Source organism: Lineus longissimus, chromosome 12, assembly GCF_910592395.1.
Source record: "Lineus longissimus chromosome 12, tnLinLong1.2, whole genome shotgun sequence".
In the NCBI taxonomy this organism is placed as follows: domain Eukaryota; kingdom Metazoa; phylum Nemertea; class Pilidiophora; order Heteronemertea; family Lineidae; genus Lineus; species Lineus longissimus.
In genome coordinates this window covers 8,600,971-8,614,919 of record NC_088319.1, presented here as the reverse complement: position 1 = coordinate 8,614,919, position 13,949 = coordinate 8,600,971, and the positions used below count along the sequence as shown (strand labels likewise).

The window sequence follows — 13,949 nt, the reverse complement described above, 5'->3', positions numbered from 1 at the left end:
GTGCGCACTCCACTGGCTTCCTTTGAAAGCAAGGCTCGAGTACAAGGTTAATCTAATGGTCTACAAATGTCTACATGATTACGCACCAAAATATCTCGCAGACTGCTTGGAAGTTTACAAACCCTCACGCTCCCTGCGGTCAAGTACAATGGGTCTGTGTAAGGAAATCCGCACAAACCGGGTGATAGGCTCCTCTGCATTCGCAGTGGCGGGACCAAAGCTATGGAATGAGCTTCCAAATAGTGTTCGTGGCCAGAGTACCCTGGGTCGTTTTAAAACTGCACTAAAAACTCATATTTTTAAGAAATTCTTTTGAATCCTTTGCACGTTTTTTTTTTTTTTTTTTTTTTTTTTTTTTTTTAGTAATGACTTTTATTCTATCATGTATTAATGTTATGTTTTATTATAAATTGTAAAGCGCTTAGAAGTTTTAACAACGTTAAGCGCTATAAAAATGTTTTTAATAATAATAATAATAAAAAGTGAGGGAATCGTAGATCTTGCCTACCTAGTGCCATGGCGATACACTGGGCAGCAGTCAAGTATTTTTATGAGAGAAGCCAAACCTCAAGCACCTAAATAAGGGGAAAGGTGAATTCATTTAATTGTTTAAATTTAATGGATCTCATGATGCAGTACAAGTTGTCCACCTACCTTGTTTATTGCGCGTTGGAGGCAGATACGAGTGTATAGTATAAGTCCGAAATTGTTTCAAAGAAATAATGGTGTCTTGTCTTTTGTCCCCCTCTTCCGTCTCTGAGTTGTACCCCAAATTTAGTGGGTATATATACAACCTCGTACCTGCCAACTAATCCATGTAACCATCCTCTAGTGAGGGAATCGTAGATCTTGCCTACCTAGTGCCATGGCGATACACTAGGCAGCAGTCAAGTATTTTTATGAGAGAAGCCAAACCTCAAGCAACTAAATAAGGGGAAAGGTGAATTCAATTAATTGTTTAAAATTTAATGGATCTCATGATGCAGTACAAGTTGTCCACCTACCTTGTTTATTGCGCGTTGGAGGCAGATACGAGTGTATAGTATAAGTCCGAAATTGTTTCAAAGAAATAATGGTGTCTTGTCTTTTGTCCCCCTCTTCCGTCTTTGAGTTGTACCCCAAATTTAGTGGGTATATATACAACCTCGTACCTGCCAACTAATCCAACACACAGTAAACAGAGTTACAAAACCAAGTTTGTTGACCAAAACCATGCCAACTCGAGTATTTTCCGAGAAAACCTCCCACTTGGTCCAGCCAAACGTGGGAAGATCGGAGGGATCTGTCACTCAAAAGTCCTCTTTATCCTCTCGCACGGACCCAAAGAGCAGTGAACCCACGATTTCCTTCCCAAAGGTACCCCAAGAAACCTTATAATCCCCATAAAAACTAATGTCTTGGAAGACAGCGTCCTAAACCTTAGATACTAATAAGTCAATCCTGCAGCTTAAATAACTGCCTGCTGAGGCCATCCTCCGTGTCTCGGATTATTCCAAGATTTGGCGAGAGAGCCTCTTTAACTAGCGTCCGAGAAGGGCATTTTGAGGACAAATCCCTATCTCGAGTGACAAGGTCTTGCTCTAAGACCCGGAACAAATCAACCCAGGGGGAGATAATGTGCGTATTGACGAATTCCGACCTCGTTGAACTCAAAGTGTTTAATAATTGAATATTTTAGCTTCTCAATAAATAAAGAGAAATAGACACTTATAACTGTATCTGAGAATGAAATGAAGAATAATGGTTTAGGAACTCGGTCACTGATTCGTCCTCTGCAACACTACTATAGTTTTACCTGTTGTCGTGGGACAAGGGAGACTAGTGTCTCGTGACAGCAGTACGTAGGGGACACCATTTTCTTTCACACCAAGTTTCCCGTCCTCGTTTTCTTGTAACATTGCAGAAGTTGATGGGACTTTTCACAAAATTCAAGCCCATGATCCGTGCGGAAGATTATTGTTGGAATGGCAACCCATAGTTCATATATTTCATCATAATTTATGCAGTCTGATGTTGCAAATTGTCGGAGAGAACATAATAAGTCAGTTATATTATTTGCAGGACAATCATTCATCATTCGTTCATTGGCTCGCAAGACCCCCCCCCCCCCCCCCCAACTCCCTTGCGCGATCTCGAGATTGCCGCGCAATTATAGGATCCTAAGAATGCGCAGCGCAATCTCTTAAGATAGCGCAGATCGGTAAAATGCGCGGAACATATATAACAGGTTCGAGTATGTCCAATAACACCAATGGACTAAAATACTAAACGATTACGAGATTCATTCTAACCCAGAAGTATTAAGGTAGCAGGAAGGGTTGGGCGTTTGTGGTTTCTGAGTCTGAGGGGGTTGGTGTCTGTTGACTGTGCTTTTAGAGAGACTAGGCATGGCGCCAGTCTCTCTTAAAGCACAGTCAACAGGCATTTGGTCTCAGTATTTGGGTTTTGATTGCCATGACTGTACCCCTGTAAAAGTCAGAGGAGGAGAAGTTTGGAATGATGAAAGCATTGAAGAAGAAGAAATGTTATTATTGAGGAAAGCAAAATTTATTATGAGACTAGAAGGCAGTGTCCTGACTTGATTATTTTGAAAATGGCGGTCTGAACACATTAAAAGGTGGAACATGGCATTTTATCGACTTTGAAGTGTTCCGCAGTTAAAGGGAGACTATAGGCAGCAGCTAGGTAGGCAAGATAAAGTCATACAAATTTGCCAATAGGGGTCAGTCATATCTCTAGGCATGGCGCCAGTCTCTCTTAAAGCACAGTCAACAGGCATTTGGTCTTAGTATTTGGGTAAGTACAGAATCAAGGCAGCTCAGAGAGCAATGATTGAACGATGCTGTGGACAAGTCCAAGGATACTGCATCAGTCACGACCAACTTCTCATCAGAAAGCGTCACCACCAGCATATTCAATGTTCAGTTCCAACCTGTACCAGTCCAATGCACGCCTATCATGGTCAGCAGTGGTCAGCTTAGCGCGATATGGAACATTCTTCCGAAACTCAAGCGAGGGAAGTCTGCTCATTAGCCTATCTCGCGCACTGCTCCTTCTTGTCAAACATCGTAGTGAAATCGTGGTACAGTGGGGCGTCCTCGAGGATTGCAGCTGGTCGGACAGACGTGAGGTGGAATGTGGGCGGCTGCACTTCTTCGTTGATGTGCGATGGCAGATAGCACAGTTGTTGCGTTGCATGACAGCTGAAAGTGAATGTGATATCATAGAACTGAGGCGTTTGCAATGAGACTATAGGTGAAGTAGAAGCAAGGAGTGAAATGGGCCATCTTCCAGTGACTAATATACAGAGTAAGGGCCCTGGGTGTTGTTAGATTCAGCATTGAATGTATTCCTCGTACAAGCGTGAATAGTGTGGACATACAGTGAGAGGTGAGAGACCCCTATTGACTACTTCTTGTAACTTTATCTTGGATATTATGTTAGTATTGAACTTCTAGCCATGGAATATGAAGAAATTGAAGTTGTAGGCATGGAATATGAAAAATTATTCAACGGTGAAAGACATTATTCCATGAGGCTTTGCCGTGATCGCAAAGGACGCGACGCGATTGGTTCACATGCTAATGAGGTATGAATGATAATGATAATTACCTCTATAATGCTACTTGGATAGCGACTGTGTCGTTGATTGCAACAGTGGTCTATGTCAATGTGTGCCTGTAATGTCAATGAAGTATGATGAGGTGATGACGATAGTGCAATTATTAAATATTGGCAAGAGATCATACTACAACATAGGTCTTGTTTTTGACAGATGACTGTGCGACATTCCCATTGGGTCTTGTTAGAGTCAGCGCTGCATGTATTCCTTGTACAAGCTTGAATAGTTGTGACGGACTTTGAGGGGTGAGAGACCCCTATCGGCTACTTCGGCTAACTTTATCTTGCCTACCTAGCTGCTAGCAATAGTGCCCCTTTATCAAGACTGAAACCCACTGTGCGGGGCTAAGAAATTACCTTTATAATCCTAGTTGGATAACCACTGTGTAGATGATTTGAAGAGTGCTCTGTGGATGTGTGCCTGTAATGTCAATGAAAGTATGATGAGGTGATGACGATAGTGGAATGACGAAATATTGGAAAGAGATCTATTCCTAGAAGAACATATGTCCTGTTTTGACTAGGTGGCGCATTTTAGAATCAGCAGTGAGCACTGTGTGTAACATGGTGGAGGCAGCGGAGATAATAACTGTGTCGAAAGTATTGTTATAGGGCCTTCCCTAGGCCCATGGGGTTAAATTTACAATCCACGATTGAAAAGACGTAGTTTGATCGCATTCAACTATAAATCCATTGAACAGTTGTGTTCCTTTAGTCAACCGATGACCTTTTGTTGGGCCATGATCGGGGATTGTAAACTGTAAATGTATTATGGACTGGGAGACGGGGGAAACACAAGTGAAATAGACCAAAACAAGTGATTTTGGGGCTTTGGTTTAGACGCATGCCCCACATGCGCCATGCGGGATTATACGGTTCATGTGAACTTGTTGACATCTACATGATCTAGTGCTGTTATTGGTCATGGTACATGGTAGGCCTAATCATCATGGCTATATGTTTCAGGAAAAGCTCGGAGTAAAATGAACTGCCGATGAATAATGATGTTGTTCATGTTTACCATGTTTACTAGTACATAGCCATAGGGTATGCACTGGCCAGTGCACTTTCTGCACGTCGTCATGGTCATGTACGTGATACCTTGCATATTTTGTTTTTTGAATGCGCATGCTTTTTGGGCAAAATCACTTGTACCAACACTAATGAATAATGTCTTCTTATCCCTATGACTCCATACACAGTGAGGGCATTGTCCCATTCCCATCAAATGGTAACTTATTGTACCGTATTAGGGTGGAAGTTCGGGAGCAGATACCTACCGTTGCACGCCTGTCATAATCAGCAGTGATGAGCTTAGCGCGATATGGAACATTCTTCAGAAACTCAAGCGAGGGAAGTCTGCTCATTGGCATATCTCGCGCACTGCTCCTTCTTGTCAAACATCGTAGTGAAATCGTAATGGAAAACGTCTGGCTTTGCGCCAGACGTTGAGACTAATAAGTGAAGAACTAATAGGTAAAGAACTTCTACTTGCGCGAGACTGCTCTGATAAAATTATCATTGCAGAGACTACGGTGACGTACACACATATTTTTTACAATCAAAAATGCCCTCAAAAGACGACATGGAATGATTATTTTATTGATATTTCCTACTATATACCTTCCAATTATCACTTTATACAAATAGATCGGCGTTAGGTCGCATGCTTTTCTTTCCTGGTGACACTATAAAGCAAAATAGTTGCAACCCCGTAAATGCGCTATAAGTCCAATAATAAGTGACGGTGACCCGTTATAAATGTTTCGCCAGCTTCGCTTTTTTGCCGCTACGCGGCGCGTTGGGCCCTTGCGTCGAGACTCAACAACATTACTAATAGCCCATTCATCGAAAATAGGCCTGAAAGAGTGGAGTGGAAAGTTTCTCAGGTCGACCTGATCTACGCTAGCCTATTCGAAGCACCTGGTCCGCAAAGACCAGAATGCACCTTCAAATATTAATACACCCCCTTCCAGACCCCTTCTCAACTATAGAAAACCATGTAATTTCTATTAAATGCACAGATAGCTATACATTTTGCGAGAGGAAGACGCAAACTGGTGATACGTTACAAACACAGCACGATACACACGGTCAGTGCATCGGCCGTATACAAATGTACGTAAAGCGTGAAAGGCTTCACACCGGTAAAATTATGGCATTTTCCATTCTATCCGTACAGTACGGCGTGAGAATATATGTATTGTGGTGGTAGGAATATAGGTATTTTGAAGCTATTTTGACAAAAGCCCTTACAGGCCTTTTTGTCTCAAATTAGCTTAGAAACCCCTAAGAACCAGACACCACAATACATATATTCTTCAATGAAATTACTGTAGAAATCATCATGTCAGCTTTAACAAAATATCGATCGTATTACGGGGAAAACACTACCTCGTAAACCAGCCAATACGAGGAAAATCCAATTAAGTCATTTCGCAGTAAGTGATTCTCTTAGAAGAGAATCCAATCAATCTGACGTAGATATTCTCTTAGAAGAGAATCCAATGACCTAGTTATTCTCTTCTAAGAGAATCTTATTGATTACCACGTTTGCGAAATGAGTGATCTTCAAAGTCCACATAATTTTACTAGTAAACTAGCATAACCCGCGCTCCGCGCGGAATGTTTGTAAACAGTTACATTGTCACCTGGGCATTGTCAAGACATTAAAAACAGTGATATGTGTTTTTACCTCGGAAATGATCACAGTATTTGTTGATAAACTATATTCTGTGTGACGGCGTCTTCGGCTAGGAATCCTTGTTTTGTGGTTGTATTGATTTGTACAGTAATGTCCTGAAAACGTCTAGCCCTCGAAAAAGCAACATATAGTTGTCCGTGACTGAAAACTGACTGCGGAAGGAAGATACCGAGCTTGTCAAAGGTTTGTCCTTGCGCTTTGTTTATTGTCATACAGTAACTGACCCTGAGTTGGAATTGAGTTCTTTCAAGAATGAAGGGCAAGTTCACATCCGAGGGAGCGATGTGCTCCAGCCGGCCTGGGTCAAATTCATCATCCCGTTTTATGGGGATGATTTATTTGTTTATGTAGCCGACTTCGTCATGTTTGTAAAAGGTAAAAGAGAGATAGATATGGGGTATTGTTGGAGCTTAGTTTTTAGCTTACCATTGCAAACTTTAGGTAAAAGAAGTCGAGATTTGAAGTCTAATCGGGAAAACAAAGAAACTTCGAGAGCACATGGGACTTGCCTCGAAAACTGACCCAACCCATGTCTTCTTTTTTCCAAGCACAAAATATAGTTATTTATCACCAGAAGTGAACTAAATATGCAAAATTTGTGGGCACATTACTTCTCTCACGGTCTATTATGGAATGTTTCTGATAATCATGTGTTCAATTGTGCACAAATTGCTGTGTCTCAATTGGCACATCCATTGTCTTTGCGATCGCTCCACGGTCATTGCGGAATTCGTCCCTTGCAAATTGAAGAAACAACAGACATGGTTTGGGTTGTTTTTGGACAGTATTCTTTTACTTTTGCAAGGAATGCTGAATGAAACGCTATTAACTTACCTTGTTATTGTTTTAGTGCGCAGTACAGCACTTAATTATAGGCAAGGTTCATCTATGGAGAGGTAAAATCGCTGTAGTGAAGTATTCGATGGAAGACGCCGGATTAACTGTGAGGAGTGATGCCGGGTGGCACCGGAGAGTGACAAAGTGGACATGGTTTGGGTTATAAATAACTTTATTTTCCAATCAAAAACGGACATGGTTTGGGTTAATTTACTTTCATTTTCTTTCCATCATTTTGATCCGAAAATGACTAAAAACATGCATAAAGTACCACTTATCTGAGTTTTAACGAAAAACAAAGTGCGCAATCCGGATATAAAACATGTAAGTAAGGTCGTGGTGAAATTTCATGTCAGTTGGTCGAGCAGGAAAGTCGTGATCCGTGAGACAAAGCTCCGAAAACTCCGTAATAATATATTAGATAAATAGAAAATGGCAACAGGATATTTATTAAATACCGAAAGGGCACATAAGATTCCACTTGGTTTGAAAGCTGAGAGGCAGCATCATATCATTACTCATAACCCCTCATCTGCTAACCCCAAAGAAACTTTGTATGTTAGAATACCGGCATTGCGAGAGAATACATTCTTTGTAATGAACCCTTGAAGTTCGCACATCTTGACAGTCCCAGCGTATTCCAATAAATGCTGTAGGCCTACACGACAGCTGTTACAGTGATTAATCATTGTTGCTTGAATCTATTGAAAATATTGTTGACAGAGTCTGCATGTACATGGTAACATATGTTACCAAACAATACTCACGTCCCAAAGTATTACAAAGGTCTATTGTTCGTTAATGCGTTTATCCGACAGAATTTAGAGAAATTATTTTAACGACGCAAAAATAATTTTCAGCGCTGAAAATATTTTCGAAAATTCTGTCGGATAAACGCATTAAGACACAATAGGCCTTTTCATGTCTTTGACAAGCAAAAATAATTAATGACTGCAACATCTGATATGGCCATTGTAATTTGCAAGCACAAATAATTAATGACTGCAACATCTGATATGACCATTGTACAACTGAATATCACTATGGTTTAAAGGCAAATGTTATTCTGTCCATGGAGACATGATGTTAACGTCACACTTTCTCCATCTGGTGAGATTATTCCATTAAAATAAATGGCCTTTTTACTGTCTTCATTATCCAAAACTGAAGTTAAAACCAAACATAATTATTCATCAGCTTCTGGAGTAATAAAGTATTATCCATTAGCAAATCAACATAAAAGTAAATTCACCTATGACTTCTTTAATTTAGAAGTAACTGTTAATACTAATAACTTCTTCCGCCTACAAGAAACTAAGATAACACCTGGGTTTTTGAGTCTGAAAAATAAGAAAGACTGTCTGCGACTGGAAAAGAATCCATTATCGTTTTACCAGAACCAATTTAACATGGCTGTTTGGTTTGCTACAACAGGTTGTGGTATTTCAATAGACGATCACTTGAATCACAGTGACCCATTGTTAAGGTCAATTTACAGGTTTCATGTTTACTATCAAATATTGAAGATCATGAAGAATCTAGAGATACCAATTCCAGGTGAAAGTGATTTTAATGAGACAAACAATAACATTAACCGTAGGAAACTAGGAGGGTTATTGAGTGAATTTGGTTTAAAAGACGAGTACGATTTCTCGGTGTTTGAAAATAACGGTGGTTGGAGGTCATGGAGTGTACTGGATTACAACCCGAACATAACTGATCCCGGATATTACATCAATGATTCTAAAATCAATTTCTTCATCATGCAAGTTCATGAAAATAGAATGCCACCGATGTTCAGTAAAGACTGGGATGCTGGAATGGCTAATTTCAAATATCCAGATATTTTCATCAAGGATCATGTCAGGAGACACAAGAATGTATTTGATGTAATTACACAAAATGAATGTCAAACCTATCAACAATTCATGATATTTAAATCAAATGGTTTCTCTAATCCTGGAATAGAGAGGTTGAATGACACAATAAGAACATATGTTTACTGTATTCTGGGTGCTCAGGCGTTGACCAGAACACCAATAATTGGAGTACCGGGTACAGAATTGGATGCACAGAAGGAATTTAACAAACTATTAAAGGACTCGATTAATCAACATCCTGATATTCCCACTTCAATTCAAAGATACCAAAAAGCAGTGAGTGACACTCATACAAGACTAGATTATGTAATAGCACCAGGATTGTATGTCATAGGATCAAATATGGTACTCGTTATTGGTAAGCTGGATAACTACAATAATAACATTTTAATAGCACCAAAAAATGCTAAACCCGGTAAGAATGACATTAACCACAAAAAGACCTTACCACCACCACTGATGGAAGGAAATAGTTCTAAGAAAATAAGAGTTAAGAGTAGTGTTGGTACTGTCAAGACGGACTTCGTCCTGAGAGCAAAGCTCGAGACCAGTCATAAACCAAAGAGTAATGTTGATACACCAAAAACAACTGAAACCTCAAAGAATACTCCTACTACTACTAACCTTGACACCAAAGTTGAGAAGGTGGATGATACTCATGAAACAATTAAATTCATGCTTTACTCAGTTGTTGGTACATTGATTGTTTTTATGGTTAGATAAATAAGTAATTATGGCTGAAGGAGGTGAAAATTATGAAATGGATGATTACGATTCACAATCATCATCATCATCATCAGGAACTGATAAAGACTGGGATAAATGGAGAAAGTTTATCTTTTATCCAGAATTGGCAGGCACAACATACAACAAATGGATGAGATAGATAATTATCGCATTAGTAATTTGAATGATCCTAATACAGTTGAAACCAATAGAACTTTTCAAGATGACGGCACAACATACAACACAGGAGGTGAAAATCTTACTACTGAAACTTCATTCAGTACACCAGAAAGAGTAAGAGGTATTGTCCCTGAATTGATGGAAAAGGAGTTAAGTTACGATACAATAGAGGATAAACTTGATACAGCATTGGGAGGATCAAACTGGAATTATGACAAGAAAAAATTGAGTAATCTTGCACCACACATTAGTTACAAAGGTAACAAACTTTATTACGATCCGAAAACAAAGTATGAAGTTGATTTGATTAAAGATAAACTAGAAAACAAAAATTTATTTGACTATCCTAATAAGGATGAAACCATTATTACCAAGTTAATTCCTTTAACTAAGGATAATGGAAGCTTCTATGCTGAAGGCACATTAAAGACTAAGTTTGGTACTAGATTTGCTGACATGATTAGAGGTATGATTGCACCTGACCCACCAGTAAGTCAACCTACATTAGTAACCCCTGAAACACAGGCATTAATTAATGAGGTAAACAGTTCAAACAAACCAATAGATAAACTGATAGATTCTAATGATGATGAACTTAAAACACTGGGTTTTACTGAATATGCCTTGAGAGAACTTAGAGGGTTAAAACAGGCTGGTGATGATCTAGCTGCAGTAAAGAGGGATAAGGACATGCAAATAGAGGAATTAGAAAATAAACTTCGTAATTTAACAAGAGACTATGTAAAGTCTGTAGAAGAAGATACTAAAGATAAAGTGGAGTTGAAAAAGCAAATAGATGAACTAAATGACAAATTGCATGAGGAACAGTCAAAGGTATGGAGGTTAGACAATGACAGGGAGTCACAAACTAGAAGAATTAAACGTTTAATTGTTGATGTTCTAAAGAAACCAGATTCAACTATTCCTCTGAAGGACAGAATAAAGTTACTTTTTAAGACATATGGTGTAACCATTAGCGCCATAATAACAGCTGTTGTAATGACATTTACAACTCTAGGTCTTAGTATCAGTAGTGCTTTAAGTGGTGCCACTAAATCTGTAAAACCAACTCCAGGACCAGGACCATCTCCAGGACCAGACCCAACTCCAGGACCTACACCAGAACCAGGACCAAAACCATCAATACCAGATAAAGTAAAAGAAGGTCTCAAGAAGTTTGCTGAATGGCTAAAAGAACTAGCCAAGAAATCAGCTGCAGCTTTACCGGGAATCATCGGTTCTATCGTATCATTTCTCCTGAAAACAATTGGTGCAGTTGTTGGCTTTCTAGCTGAACATCTGATCATAGCAGTTATTGCTATTGTTAGTTCCATAATTTATGGTTTAATTGGAGGTGTTAAAGCCTTAAAATCACGTAAAACAGTAAAATCACGTAAAAGGTCTTAGGTGACCTTCTATCAAAACAATGTTTAAAAAATAATTATTATGTAAATATGAATAAATACATCTCATTAAAAGACTATTATTCTAGTGAGTGGAACAATGAGAATCTTAAAGGATACATTCGTCCTAGGGTTATGGATCGAGCAGAGCTCTCAGGACGAAGTCTGACTGAGACAGGCAAAGTAGTCCTGCCAAGAATGAAAGAATATGACGTCAGTACCAACACTAATGCTCAATTCTGCCGTAATTGTAAAAGGTGGACACTTTTTGAGTATCAAAAAAACTTGAATTCAGCAAGGTACGCAGCTAAAACTGTGAAGTATCAATTCTGCACCAATTGCAATTCGACTACTTACGATGATGATTTTAAAAGTCTTGAGATCAATATTGACAACAAGACACGTTACTTTGACAGTATTCTAAGGAAACTTGGATGGAGGCGGCTGTCCGAATCGGCAGTTAAGTATTTAAAGGACTTTGTGGAAGGGTATTTACAGTGCTACTTTTCAAGTCACAGAAAATGTCTTAGTAAGCAGAGATATGAAAGTACTCTTCAGTCAGCCCTAAAAATGGGTATTAACACTCTCCCCTCTAAGTTATGTAACCAAGGGTTACATGGTGAAGCCATGCTTTTTAAATTTCACTGTGGGGAATATGATTGGTTTCTTGCCATTGAATTTATTAACAGGGCAATTGGTAAACCGCAATTAACCGATGAGAATATCACTGACCTTAGACTAGTGTACTATGCTTTCCTTAGATTTCTGCATTACTGTGGTGTCAAGGTCACCATTAACTACAAGGTATTTTTACACCAAGCCTTTAAAACGCTGAAAATTGATTATGTAATATTTACACCTTTTTTAACCAACAAGGAGCGAGTTAATGATTTGGAGAGATTATGGTATGATTTCACTCAAAGTATTTTCTTCCAGGATTACAAGGTTGAGAAGGAATATGACCAGGATATTGACAAGCAGTTTGACGTTTTACTGAGTGCCAGTGCAGGTCGAGACATTAACTGCATCAGTAGTATTAAGTTTACACCAGCCGGACTTCGTCCTGAGAGCATAGCTCGAGCCGGACTTCGTCCTGAGAGCATAGCTCGAGCCGGACTTCGTCCTGAGAGCATAGCTCGAGCTAGTGTTAAGATGCAATAAAGTTGTGAAAACAGCATTTTGCACTTAACAGTCATTTTTCCATAATTTTAAATGAATAATCAGCAAATGAATAGTCAGACATCTGCAGTGATTGAACAACAGATGAAACAGATTGGTGTTATGAGTCCTGAGAGCTTAGCTCGAGTTGGGGCTTCTAACCAACAGAACACTGGTAGTTACCAACAAAACAGAACTAACTTTCAACAGAACTGCTCTACAAATCAACAAGTTTCAAACAAGCAGTTGAATAGTTCAAATTTAGTTAATCCTAGTCAAGGAATAGTTAATCCCAGTCAAGGAATAGTCAATTCTAGTTGCCAACTAGGATCAACCAGCAATCAACAAAATTTGAACTATTTGACTGATAGTGGCCTTAAAGCCAAACAAGACTTAGAGATTCTAGTTGCAACTGGTAAAAGCAAGGATTTCCTTAATAAACAAATAACTTTTAATGACTTAGATAATATGACTGAAAAAGAAATCTTAAAACATCATAGAATGTATGAAACAAAGATGGCTGCCAGACTTAATGATTCTTTGGGTAAGACAGTAATTAAAGCTTACACTAAATTATCAAGGTGGTTATTACCAATAGATGATGAAGATAATCTTTATCATGATCTTAGAAATGATTATTTGATAACTAACGAGTTGGATAAATGGCTTGGATGGTTGAGTTTGAGAATGGGTCCATTAACTGCACTTGCTTCAACAACACTTATTACTTTAGGTCATTGTCATGAGGAATCATCTATGAATACATCGAGTATGACTGCATCAAATATGAATACACCAAATATGACTGTCTCTGAATGTGACAAACCAATAGATGAAAGTCTAGATATCACAGGTAGTGATGATAAAGAAGACTAAATTAACCTGGTTATGAGAACATAGTTCGAATTAATTTGAGCAAGATAAATGGAACTTGAAACTGTAACTGATACTACTCGAGATATGCTCTCAGGACAAAGTCCGACTAGGACTACGTCCAGAGAACAAAGTTCGACTAAAGTTTCAGTGTCTAAGAAACCTCGATCAGAGAAACAATTAGCATGGTCTAGAGAACTGGGTAGAAGATCTAAGGAATTTAAGAGGATAAAAAAGGATAAGACGACATTTAAAGTACAGGACTCCTCACCAAAAAACAGAGTTGTGGAAAAGGAGGAAGAAGAAGTAGAGGAAGAAGAACCACAATCTCAAAATACTGATGTATCACTGCGTGAATCTAGTAGTAATACTTATGTCTATGTACTAGGTTTAGGTGCCGTTATTTTAGCAGCATTCATTATGTTTAAGAAACTTCCTAAAAAAGTAAGTAAAGAGCAGCGATCAGGCTTGAATCGAACTTTGTTCTCTGGACAAAGTCCGAATGAAGCAGTCATGAAGGGATCAATTAACCCTCTTGTTAAACCTGTAGTTAAAGAGAAGAAATGT

The 13,949-nt window shown here is 38.8% G+C and overlaps 1 long non-coding RNA gene across 1 annotated transcript; it reads right to left on the bottom strand.

Annotated features, from left to right (window-relative positions):
• Window positions 1–2,688: 2,688 nt before the first annotated feature.
• On the bottom strand, window positions 2,689–4,720 carry LOC135497304 (uncharacterized). The gene is made up of 3 exons (XR_010448794.1): window positions 3,979–4,720; window positions 3,613–3,678; window positions 2,689–3,203 (listed from the first exon to the last, which is right to left on the bottom strand). It is a non-coding gene; the product is annotated as an uncharacterized LOC135497304 (long non-coding RNA).
• Between the last annotated feature and the right edge of the window lie 9,229 nt (window positions 4,721–13,949).